The sequence below is a fragment of the Phalangium opilio genome, unplaced genomic scaffold, assembly GCF_054372755.1.
Source record: "Phalangium opilio isolate 3A_F unplaced genomic scaffold, DU_Popi_V2 ptg000094l_1, whole genome shotgun sequence".
Taxonomy (NCBI): domain Eukaryota; kingdom Metazoa; phylum Arthropoda; class Arachnida; order Opiliones; family Phalangiidae; genus Phalangium; species Phalangium opilio.
In genome coordinates this window covers 1,152,283-1,162,520 of record NW_028324199.1, presented here as the reverse complement: position 1 = coordinate 1,162,520, position 10,238 = coordinate 1,152,283, and the positions used below count along the sequence as shown (strand labels likewise).

The 10,238-nt window shown below is 41.4% G+C and overlaps 1 non-coding gene across 1 annotated transcript; it reads right to left on the bottom strand.

Moving 5' to 3' along the window:
• Positions 1-5,968: 5,968 nt before the first annotated feature.
• On the bottom strand, positions 5,969-6,041 carry TRNAT-UGU (transfer RNA threonine (anticodon UGU)). Its single transcript has one exon. It is a non-coding gene; the product is annotated as a tRNA-Thr (tRNA).
• Between the last annotated feature and the right edge of the window lie 4,197 nt (positions 6,042-10,238).

Genomic DNA, 10,238 nt, shown 5'->3' with positions numbered 1-10,238 from the left:
ATTCGGTATTTTTAAATTTTTCCTTACTTTATATATAAAATACTGAATAAATCCCGAATTTTAGGATTCTACCTCTTCTAGAAGTACCTAAGAATTTTCATGATCGGTCAGTGAGCGAAACAATGAAAATATGACTTGAGTTATTTCGTAAACTATATTTGGTACAAACTTGTAATTTGGCGATAGAGTCAGCCCCAATAAGGTCAATTAGTTAGTGAAATTTCAGAATTCTACCTTTAACCAGAACGAAGATAACAGAGCTTAAAAGTGCCTAAGTTGCTACGAGAAAAGAGTGTTAAGAGTGTTTGGAGTGCTTTGAGCGAGTGCTTGGAGTGCTTAATTTGGCGAATCCGCAGCTCTGCACCCACATTTGTCCATCCCAATGAGTTGGTGAATTTCTAGGGACCCAACTCATAACCATTCCCGGGGCCCGCAATGTCTCTCGACGGCCCTGATCAAATGCTAACTATTAACTCTGGGATTCTTAAGAAACCTTTACCGGGGGACCTAATTCTAGCTGATAAGAGGCTTTGACATAGCTGAAGAGGTTGGTTTTTACTGTGCATCACTTAAAATCCCAGCGTTTACTAAAAATAAAACTGAACTAGACCCATAAAATGTAGAAGAAACTAGGAAAATAGCTAATGTGAAGATCCATGTGGAGAGAGTGATTGGTTGCGTGAGACAGGAGTTTGCAATTTTACACACAAAAATCCCAATGGAGTTATTGGACAGTGTCCCAGAGGAAGAAATTTCAACAGTAGACAAAAAGCCATTGTAGCGTGCTCTTCAACAAATCTATGCTCATCCGTAGTTCCACTGGATTAATTTAAAAAATTTGCCATTTTAATTGTTACAGATAAAAATGAATAAAAACTTGAAATTTTTTTGAGATTTTATTAACTTTATCATTTCTTTTTCTTTAAGTTCCTATTATCTCTTCTCTCTAGTTTGTTCCTTTTGCTAAAATCTGGACAAAACCATTTTTCACTTTTGATAACGTCGATTTTCAAACATGCTGCATGGAACCACTGTATTGCACAATCATCTATATCACAGCCAATCATAAGTTCATTGCCCTTTTCTTTCTTACAGCAACACCAAAATTTTGGGTTCGGTTTTTTTGTTTCTTATTTGGAGATAAATCCATTAGAGGCATGCGTCTGGTCTCCTTCTTCGAAGTCTTACGTGGTGGTCTCTTCAAAGATGTCTGTGGCTGATTAAATCTTTGCGTTTTCGTAGGTGATTTGCTAAATTCAAATTTTGGGGCTGCAATTTCTTAGCAGGCGATTTGGGTAGTTGGTATCGTAATGTCAAAGGCGACCTTAATGGTGATTTTACTTTAGAGGGCGTCTTTAGCTGATGGTGTCCCTTGGAAGGTTGAAGGTGTGATTTGGTAGGGGTGGATGGTGTCTGGTGTCCTTTGGTAGGGGTGGTTGGTGCTTGGTGTGCCTTCGTAGGGGAGGTTGGTGCTTGTTGTGCCTTGGTAGGGGATGTTGGTGCTTGTTGTGCCTTGGTAGGGGAGGATGGTGGCTGGTGTGCCTTGGTAGGGGAGGTTGGTGACTGTTGTGCCTTGGTAGGGTAGATTGGCGGTATTTGTTTCAAAGGCGACCTTGGTGGCTGCAATCCCTTGGTAGGGGACAATGGTGGTGGGTGTGCCTTGGTAGGAGAGATTGGACGCTGCCGTCCGTTGAAAGTCAAATGCGGTATTTGTTTTAAAGGCGACCTTTGTGGCTGCAGTGCCTTTACTGTGGACAATGGTGGCTGGTGTCCCTTGGTAGGGGAGATTGGACGCTGCCGTCCGTTGAAAGTCACTTACGGTATTCGTTTTAAAGGTGATGTTGGTGGTCTTGTTGAATTCGATTTGTTTAAACTTGAAGAAGTATTTGAAAAATACTTTCCACAGAGTTCAGGAAGGATTGCCTTTTGAAAAAACGTCTTGGCCTTAACGCATTGTTCTTCCCACAATATGTCTTGTCAGGATTCATTCTTTCAATGAAATGGTCTACTGGTGTCCAAATACAGAAATCACAGTACAACCGCTCTGTCAAAAATATTTGAGCCTGAACTTGATAATAGTAGGCATGGTCCCTTCTTAGCCTAACTCCGTTGACCGTTTTTTCCAAGCATTATTTTGAGTCAATTGTTGTTGAAGGTTTTTTCCTTCAGATTGTACGGGCATTTAATCTCTACCACACCTTTTCCACAACAATCACACCTTCCTGTCCATTTTTCTCATAGCCGACCAGCATGAAATACAACCCCTATCATTAAAGGACATTCGGGAGGCCCAAGAAGCTGATGACGATTGGACTGCTATACGGACAGGTCTCAAGAATGGGAAGGAGCACACGCTTTATGAACTCCGTGACGATTTATTATGCCGGAAGAGTTCTGCCTTTCACGTCGCCAAGTCAGTAGTACCAAAATCCCTACATCCTCGTCTCTTGGATATGTACCATTGCCATCCTCTTTCTGGTCATAGAGGTGGTCTAGCCACCGAACGAAAGATAATGAGCAGATATTACTTTCTGCACTTTCGACCTATTATTCGACGGTTCGTAAAAGAATGCCTGATATGTCAGAAATATAAGGCCCACAACACTCGTCAGCCAGGTCGGATGTTGCCCAACACCAGAGCCTTTGGACCGAATCAATTAGTAGGAATCGACATGATGGGTCCGCTAACATCTACAGAACGCCAGAATCGCTTCCTTGTAGTCATTGTGGACTATTTCACCAAATATGTGGAAATTTATGCTGTCCGTAATATTACTGCCGTCATCGTGGGAAATGTCTTCTTGAAGTACATTTCCCGCCATGGGTCCCATGAATCTGTATGTTCTGACAATGGCCCGCAATTTACATCGTCCCTTTGGGCACATGTTTGCCGTCTCATGAAGGTGAAACTAATCTTTACCACACCATACCATCCGCAGACTAATTTAACTGAACGGGTTAATCGAGTTTTCGGCGAACTCATGAGCATGTATGTGGGTAACTCTCATTGTCGGCGGGACTTGCGTCTCGAGATGCACCAGCTAGCCATAAATTCAGTTGTACATTTTACCACCGTATTTTTTCCATTTGCCTTGCAGTACGGGCGTGAACCACGTCTGCCATGGGATTGTGAAGAGCCTCCCCGGTCCTTTACAGGACTCGATGTTACAGGCCCGGCAGAAGCATTATTACTATCTTCATTATAGTGGAGCAGAGTTGGAACCAGGACAACTCGTCTGGAAACGATCCCATAAGCTATCGCAAGCAGCCACGGGCTTTACCGCCAAGTTGGCTCCAGCCTGGGAGGGTCCGTATCGCATCGTGGAAAAACAGGGACCATTGACATACGTCTTGCGCCATGGAATCACGGTTGTTCCCGCAGGCACTTGGCATATAAACGAACTCAAACTTTTTATAACCCAGGATGAATTTCCTGTCTCTCCTGGTACAGATTTTGAGGCCGAAACCGACGAGGAGTTGGATGACCAAAGCAACGACAACACTTTTAATTCTAATTTAAATACCACTTTTAATAAAGCCTTCTGCGATGTCGTGTCACCATCTACCGATACGGTCCTACCCGTCACCCAGGATGACAGTTCCAAAATCATACCATCTCCAGATGAATCACTATTGGGTGATGTTTCGGATCTTGAGGACCAAGAAGAGACTCCGTCATTGCCGTCCCCTGACCCTTTGCTTGTCCCATTTGAATTGGGATGGACACGGGAAGTAGTGAAACGGAAAAAACCATCGCCCTCCGGCCAAACTCATGCGGTGTATTATCACACCGTAGGGCCGCTACAACAGAAATTACGTTCCTGGCCTGACTACGTGGGAGTACAAAATGTCTTTCCTGGTTTGCAGCGCCATAACTTTAACTGGCAGCCTTCACCTGTTCCGGGTGCTCCTCCGCATCTGGAAATCTTCAGGGACGCGCGGTAGTTATGTCTCGTTTTAATCATGAATATTTTCCATACATGTCCACTGACTTCCCACCCGCCTTCGAAAACACCGTGCAGGTAACTTTACGGCGACAAGAGAATGTGGTGTTACGCTCCGTAGGCGTGAGAACATCTCCCCGGTCTCGACATGTCTATCTTGCTCCAACGACTCATCAAGACGAAGATCATTCGGAAACCTCTTCCCCGCCCCGCTCATGGGGCCCATGGCAGTCCCGGGGAAGGGTCGAGTCACCAGATCGAGAATGTTTACCACGATGGCCTAGAGATGACCATGATGAATCACCGCGTCGCCGTAGGCCTCATCAACGAGCATGTCGCGAATGTGGCATGATGGGCCATTATACGTCGGCCTGCCCCTACTTACGTCGATTCTATCGATGTGGACCTCGTGGACACCTCGTAACAATGTGCCCGCACCCACGACGCGTGCTACAGAACAATCCCCAACGGCAAGCATGGGGTTATGAAACTTTACCTGTTGACCGGTTGTCCCGTCCACGAAGACGTTAATATAACCTTTGTTTAGTATAACATTTGTAAATAAGTATTCTTAGAAAAGTTCCTAACCCGTTATAATTTGGATAACAAATATTGTTTAATAATTCGTAAATATGATACAATGTAATTGAATAGTTGAATAGTACTCCTGTTGCAATATGACTAACAGCGTTACCACCGATATTGAGGGGGATCAATGTAACAGACGACGGTAAAACCCTGTAGCAGACGACACTAGGAGACGAGATTGAGGGAATATAAATGGGAAACACCCGCTTGCTAGGGGAGTCTTGAGAAGCAGTCTGGGAAATAAGGATATTTTTTAAACTAGTCCTTGGGACCAGTGACCCCCCTAGTGTCCTAAATAATAAACTGGTCTTCTACTAGTTCAGCTAGCTAATTGGACCAAGTCATCTTGCGACTTATTGCCACTTATCTAACGCCTTTACAATGCATAGAGGGGTGGTGGCTAGCCCCTATGCCACAGCTAACCGACAGCGCCCTATACTAACTATTACCGTTAACCTCTGCAAGTTTTGATGGAAAGGAGAAACCGGGTTAGACCGCGGAGGAAAACTCCTTTAACAAGCGGGGAGAGAACTTGCAAACTCTACGCAGAAGGATTTCTTCCCAGATTTTTCACCCGGTGCCACAGTCCGGGATCGAACCCGGGATCCTCTTGCTGCGAGGCGAAAGCGCTAACCGCTACGCCACCCCACCGCGGACTGGTCCCCACCTTTGTTCTCCTATAGATTTGCAATTAACAAACTGGTCCCGAGGACCATTAACCCCCACTTTTTGAATTAAAAAACTAGTCCAAGGAATTAATAAACTGGTTTTGGACCAGAAGAAGTGTGCTATTTCCCAGACTGTTGAGGAGTCGAGCTACAGAGTCGTTCAATTGGAAGAGTCAATCCCGGGGTAACGCTGTTAGAAACCAAAGATAGTTAGAAATAAATCGTTTCAAGTACTAAAGTAAGAAGTCTTTATTATTTTAATCTTGAACGGAGCCTCAGAACCTGTCGCATGATGTTAGCTCACTCCTCCCCCATGTAATATAACGTTACAGTGTTATTTAACCTTAACACGCATGTTCGCAAACTAAGAACATTGTTGAGGTGAGACAAGACGATAGTGTTTACACTGCAAACCAGTTGTGAATGTAGCTATGAGTAATTGAGTATATCGGGTAAACAGCTGAAGTAAAGACAATTGGGCGTTTACAAACACATAAAGGTTATATCTCTCCAAAAATTTATGCACTTCATTTCCTGTTCTTTTCCCCATTGACTGATTTCCATGTGTCCAAGATTTATCCTTATTTGTTGCTTTACTGTACATTCGCAATGCTTGGAATACTGCTTCAATAATTCGTAAATTTTTATTTCAAAAAAAAAGAGAAATAATTCCATATTTGGTAAATAAGATTGTAGTAGTAGACCTCTTGACTCGGAGAGGTAATATTTTGGTTTTTCCAACTTGTTTATCCAAGTATCATAACAGCGAGGCTCCAACGAGAATCGAACTCATGATTTCCTGTTTACAAGACAGGCGCTTTAACCACTAAGCCACGGAGCCCTTGCCTTGAAGCGATATGAATGCTGAATATTTCAGTAATTTTACTAAATTAACTCGTTTGCAGTTTTACCCTATTGTTTGCATTGAAGCATATCTCAAGCAAGTATTATTTTTAGTATTTCAAAATTGAATAGCTACGAAAACTATTTCAAGCACCATAACAACGAGGATCCGACCAGAATCGAACTCATGATCTCCTGTTTACAAGACAGGCGCTTCAACCACTAAGCCATGGAGCCGTTGTTCCGAAGCGAGATGAATGCTGAATATTTCAGTAATTTTACTAAATTATCTCGTTTGCAGTTTTACCCCATTGTTTGCACTTATGCATATCTCAAGCAACTATTATTTTTAGTTTTTGCTTTGGTGTTGCCATCTATGGCAACACCAAAGGTATCAGCTCTTTAAGCGGGACATTCCTTTTTCCCCTCTTTTCTCCCCTCTTTTCCCCGTTTTTTGGCGTGCAAAAGCCCCTCCTTTTTTGGTGTTTATAAAGGCCAGTTCAGACGACACTCTTTCTCGCTATGCTCACTGTGCTGAGCTCATCAGATTTTCTCGCTTCACCAGCCTCTAGAAAATGCACTGTTCACACGGACAAAATTTTCTCATTCTTGATCTCGGGAAAGCGAGAAAAACGTTAGGTTTCAAACGCGATTAGATTGTAATTGTTTAGGTTTCAAACGCGTTTAGATTGAAAACGTTTAGGTTTCAAACGCGTTTAGACTGAAATCGTTTAGGTTTCAAACGCGTTTAGATTGAAATCGTTTATGTTTCAAACGCGTTTAGATTGAAAACGTTTATCGTTTTACCTGCATGTAGTTTTCCAACGTTTATATACAGATGTTGTATAGCTTAAGTAATATATAAAGAACTATTTCAAATAATAATAAAAACAAGTTGGGAAACCAAAATAAACCTCTCCGAGTCGAGACGAATTTACTTTCTAGGCACAGGTCCATTAGCCAATGATAAAAACCGGAAATACAATGTTCAAACTGGCGAGATGTTGCCAAGATCATTAGTAAAGGTTGAAGCCTTCAATAATTTCCTGTGTATCCTCAATAATTCTAAAGAGAACCTAACATCTATCACTTAAATGTGTGTTTAACTTTCGGCTCACTCTGAACCGTTAAGACCTCCTATAAGATTAAGAGGACATGAAACAAGGTCACTGCTGGTTTAAATCTTGGATATCTTATTTCATAGACCCAATCGCTTCAACAGTTACGAAGAGATGAAGTATTTTAAAAGTTACGTTTACACTATATAAAAATGTAGTAAAGCTTAATTAAAAATTAACACCAATTTTGAAATGTTAATATCAAAAGATGTTATCCTTGGTGTTCTTGGTACCCAACTTGTCACTGGATCCAATTTTTTGTATCGGAGTGGTTAGCTTTTTTAGAACATCCTTGGTGTTCTTGGTACCCAGCTTGTCACTAGGTCCAAGAAGTTTTGGCATTGTAATGTTTACCTTTGGTAGACCATCCATAGAGTCATTGAAACCTAAATTGTCAAGAAATTCAGGTATTTTAGTTTTTTTAGTAACAAACCCTGTAAATAAAATAAAAAAACTCAATTTGAATGAAAAAAAAGAATATAGAACAAACCAGCGTCCAGCGGAGAAGTCCAAGACAAAATGGCGAATTCCACACACCAGTGACACCAGCTTGCTTGCAGCCGTAAGCCCATAATCGAGATGGCTCTGGTCAACCGAGTGCTGCAGGGTTCTTTGTGGTTAATCCATGAACTGACTTTCTGGTTTATTGTTCGTCGTATTAGCTTTTGGTTTGACTATGGCTAATGTATGCGGAAAGTGTGGTGCCGAAGATACCCCTAGTGAACTCTGCTCGGGCAAAGCGAATACCTGGATCCAGTGTCATGACTGTTCTCCGTGGTTCTATGCAGAATGCCTTAATATCAGCCCTGCAATTGTCGCACGCTTAGCCAGAACGGCTTGGAGGTGTCCCTCATGTGCTATGGCTGGCACCTGTAATAACGCCATGGCGCTGTCAAAAGTTAAGGGTGGTATTACTGCCACCCCCTCTACTTTCATGCAAGGGGCTTTGGTCGATATTGGAAATTCCCAAATTGTTTTAAGCTCGTCTGCTGCCAACAATAGGAAAGGTTTCACTTAAGAGTCTTTATTGAATTCCCTAGAGCTGAAATTGAGCGATTAACAGGATATCGTAATGGCAAAAATAGACAGCTTGGTGATGTACAATAAAACGTTAGACTCTAAGCTGGATACTGGATTTGAAAAACTAGAAATGCGTCTAAACAAACGCCTAGATGCTAGGGAGGAATTTGTCTCCGTTCAGTTGGAGGAGCTGAGGGAGGCTAGATGCAATCTTAGACAAACATAAAGAAATCTTCGCGCTCGGCTTTGGTCATCTACAAGGTTTCCAAGCGAATATACATGTAAAATCGGACGCTGTTCCTACATTTTGCAAAGCTAGATCCATTCCGTTCTCATTACGCGAGAAGGTCAGCCAATAACTAGAACGGCTATAAGCAAATTACATCATAACCAGTATAACGCATTCGCGTTTCGCTTCACCCATAGTGCCCGTCATGAAGCCCAATGGCAACATACGCATTTGCGCAGATTTTAAAACAACAGTGAATCCGATCATCAATATCGACACATATCCATTACCTAAAGCCGAAGAGATCTTTTCGACCTTAGTAGGATGGAAATTTTTTTCGAAAATAGACCTGAAAGAAGCGTATAGTCAATTGGAATTAAATGAAGAATCCGGGAAGATAGCAGTTATCAACACCCATAAAGGTCTTAACCAATACAACCCCCCCTGAATCCCGAGCTAAGCCCAACTTACGGCGAAAGGGAATAAGGTGGATCGGCATAAGTTTATAAGATATGTTCCACAAGTATGACACTGCTCATACTTCGTAATGCTAGAGTCTTACTGAGAGGTAGTTCGAGATTCGAGAACAACGTGGGAATTGACTACACGCGGTTTAGCAGTCCATCTTCCTTTTGTGTCTGTATTAAGTCTTTGACAGCCCTTCACCAGGCGTCGCTTTACGAGAATCTATGACGTTTCCCCTACGTCACTTCATGACAAACTCTCAGTAACCAGTGACATACTTATAGAACATATTTTATGAACTTATGGTATTGGTTAATGGCTTACTTTTTTTCCACTGCTGTACTACCTTCGTGCCTTGAGTTTCGTTGCGGCATAAGCGGCAAAATGTGCGTTTGTTTTTGTTCAAGTTTTATCAACTGAATAAATTTCCCCTTTTCCAATGTATTACTAAATTGGATAAGTTTTTACCCTTTAATGCCGCTACCTTTTCCAAATGCTAATTAGCCCATTTATTACAACACTTTCCACAATATTGCTATTTTAGTTCCTTTTTACACTAAAAAGAGGCGCACTTTTAGCCACTCTCGTTGCAACTAGCTGATTCCATCTTTAATCATAATTAATTTTCAAGAATTTAAAAGTTCATATTATTAACCCGTACAAAAATTTTAAGCTGTAATTCATCTGCATACGCGCTTTTTTATCGCTACCACGCTGTAATAGGTATAAATTAAGGCTACATTTTCTGCAGCTCGAAAAACGCGAAAATTTCACAGAAATTCCAGAACTGCAAATTGTCTGCCGTTTCTACATTTTCTGTTTATTATCTGTTAATTGTCTGTATTGGCAGAAATATGCAGCGCGATTCTGCAAACGCGATGCAAAAGTAGAAATAACAGCTGCTAGTTTAAAACTGTAATTTTACCACAGTTATAGACATGTTACAGTTCTGCAAAAGTGATGGAAAAGTAGAAATCCAGCTGCCAATTTAAAACTGCAATTTGACTATATTTATTGACATGTTACAGGTCTGCAAAAGTGATGAAAAAGTAGAAATACCAGCTGCTAGTTTAAAACTGCAACTTGACCACATTTATAGACATGTTACAGGCCTGCAAATGTGATGGAAAAGTAGAAATCCAGATGCCATTTTAAAACTGTAATATGACCATATTTATAGACATGTTACAGGTCTGCAAAACTTATGGAAAAGTAGATATTCAGCTGCCAATTTAAAACTGTAATTTGACCATTTTTATAGACATGTTACAGGTGTGCAAAAGCGATAGAAAAGTAGAAATACCAGATGCTAGTTTAAAACTGTAATTTGACTACATGTATAGACATGTTACAAGTCTGAAAA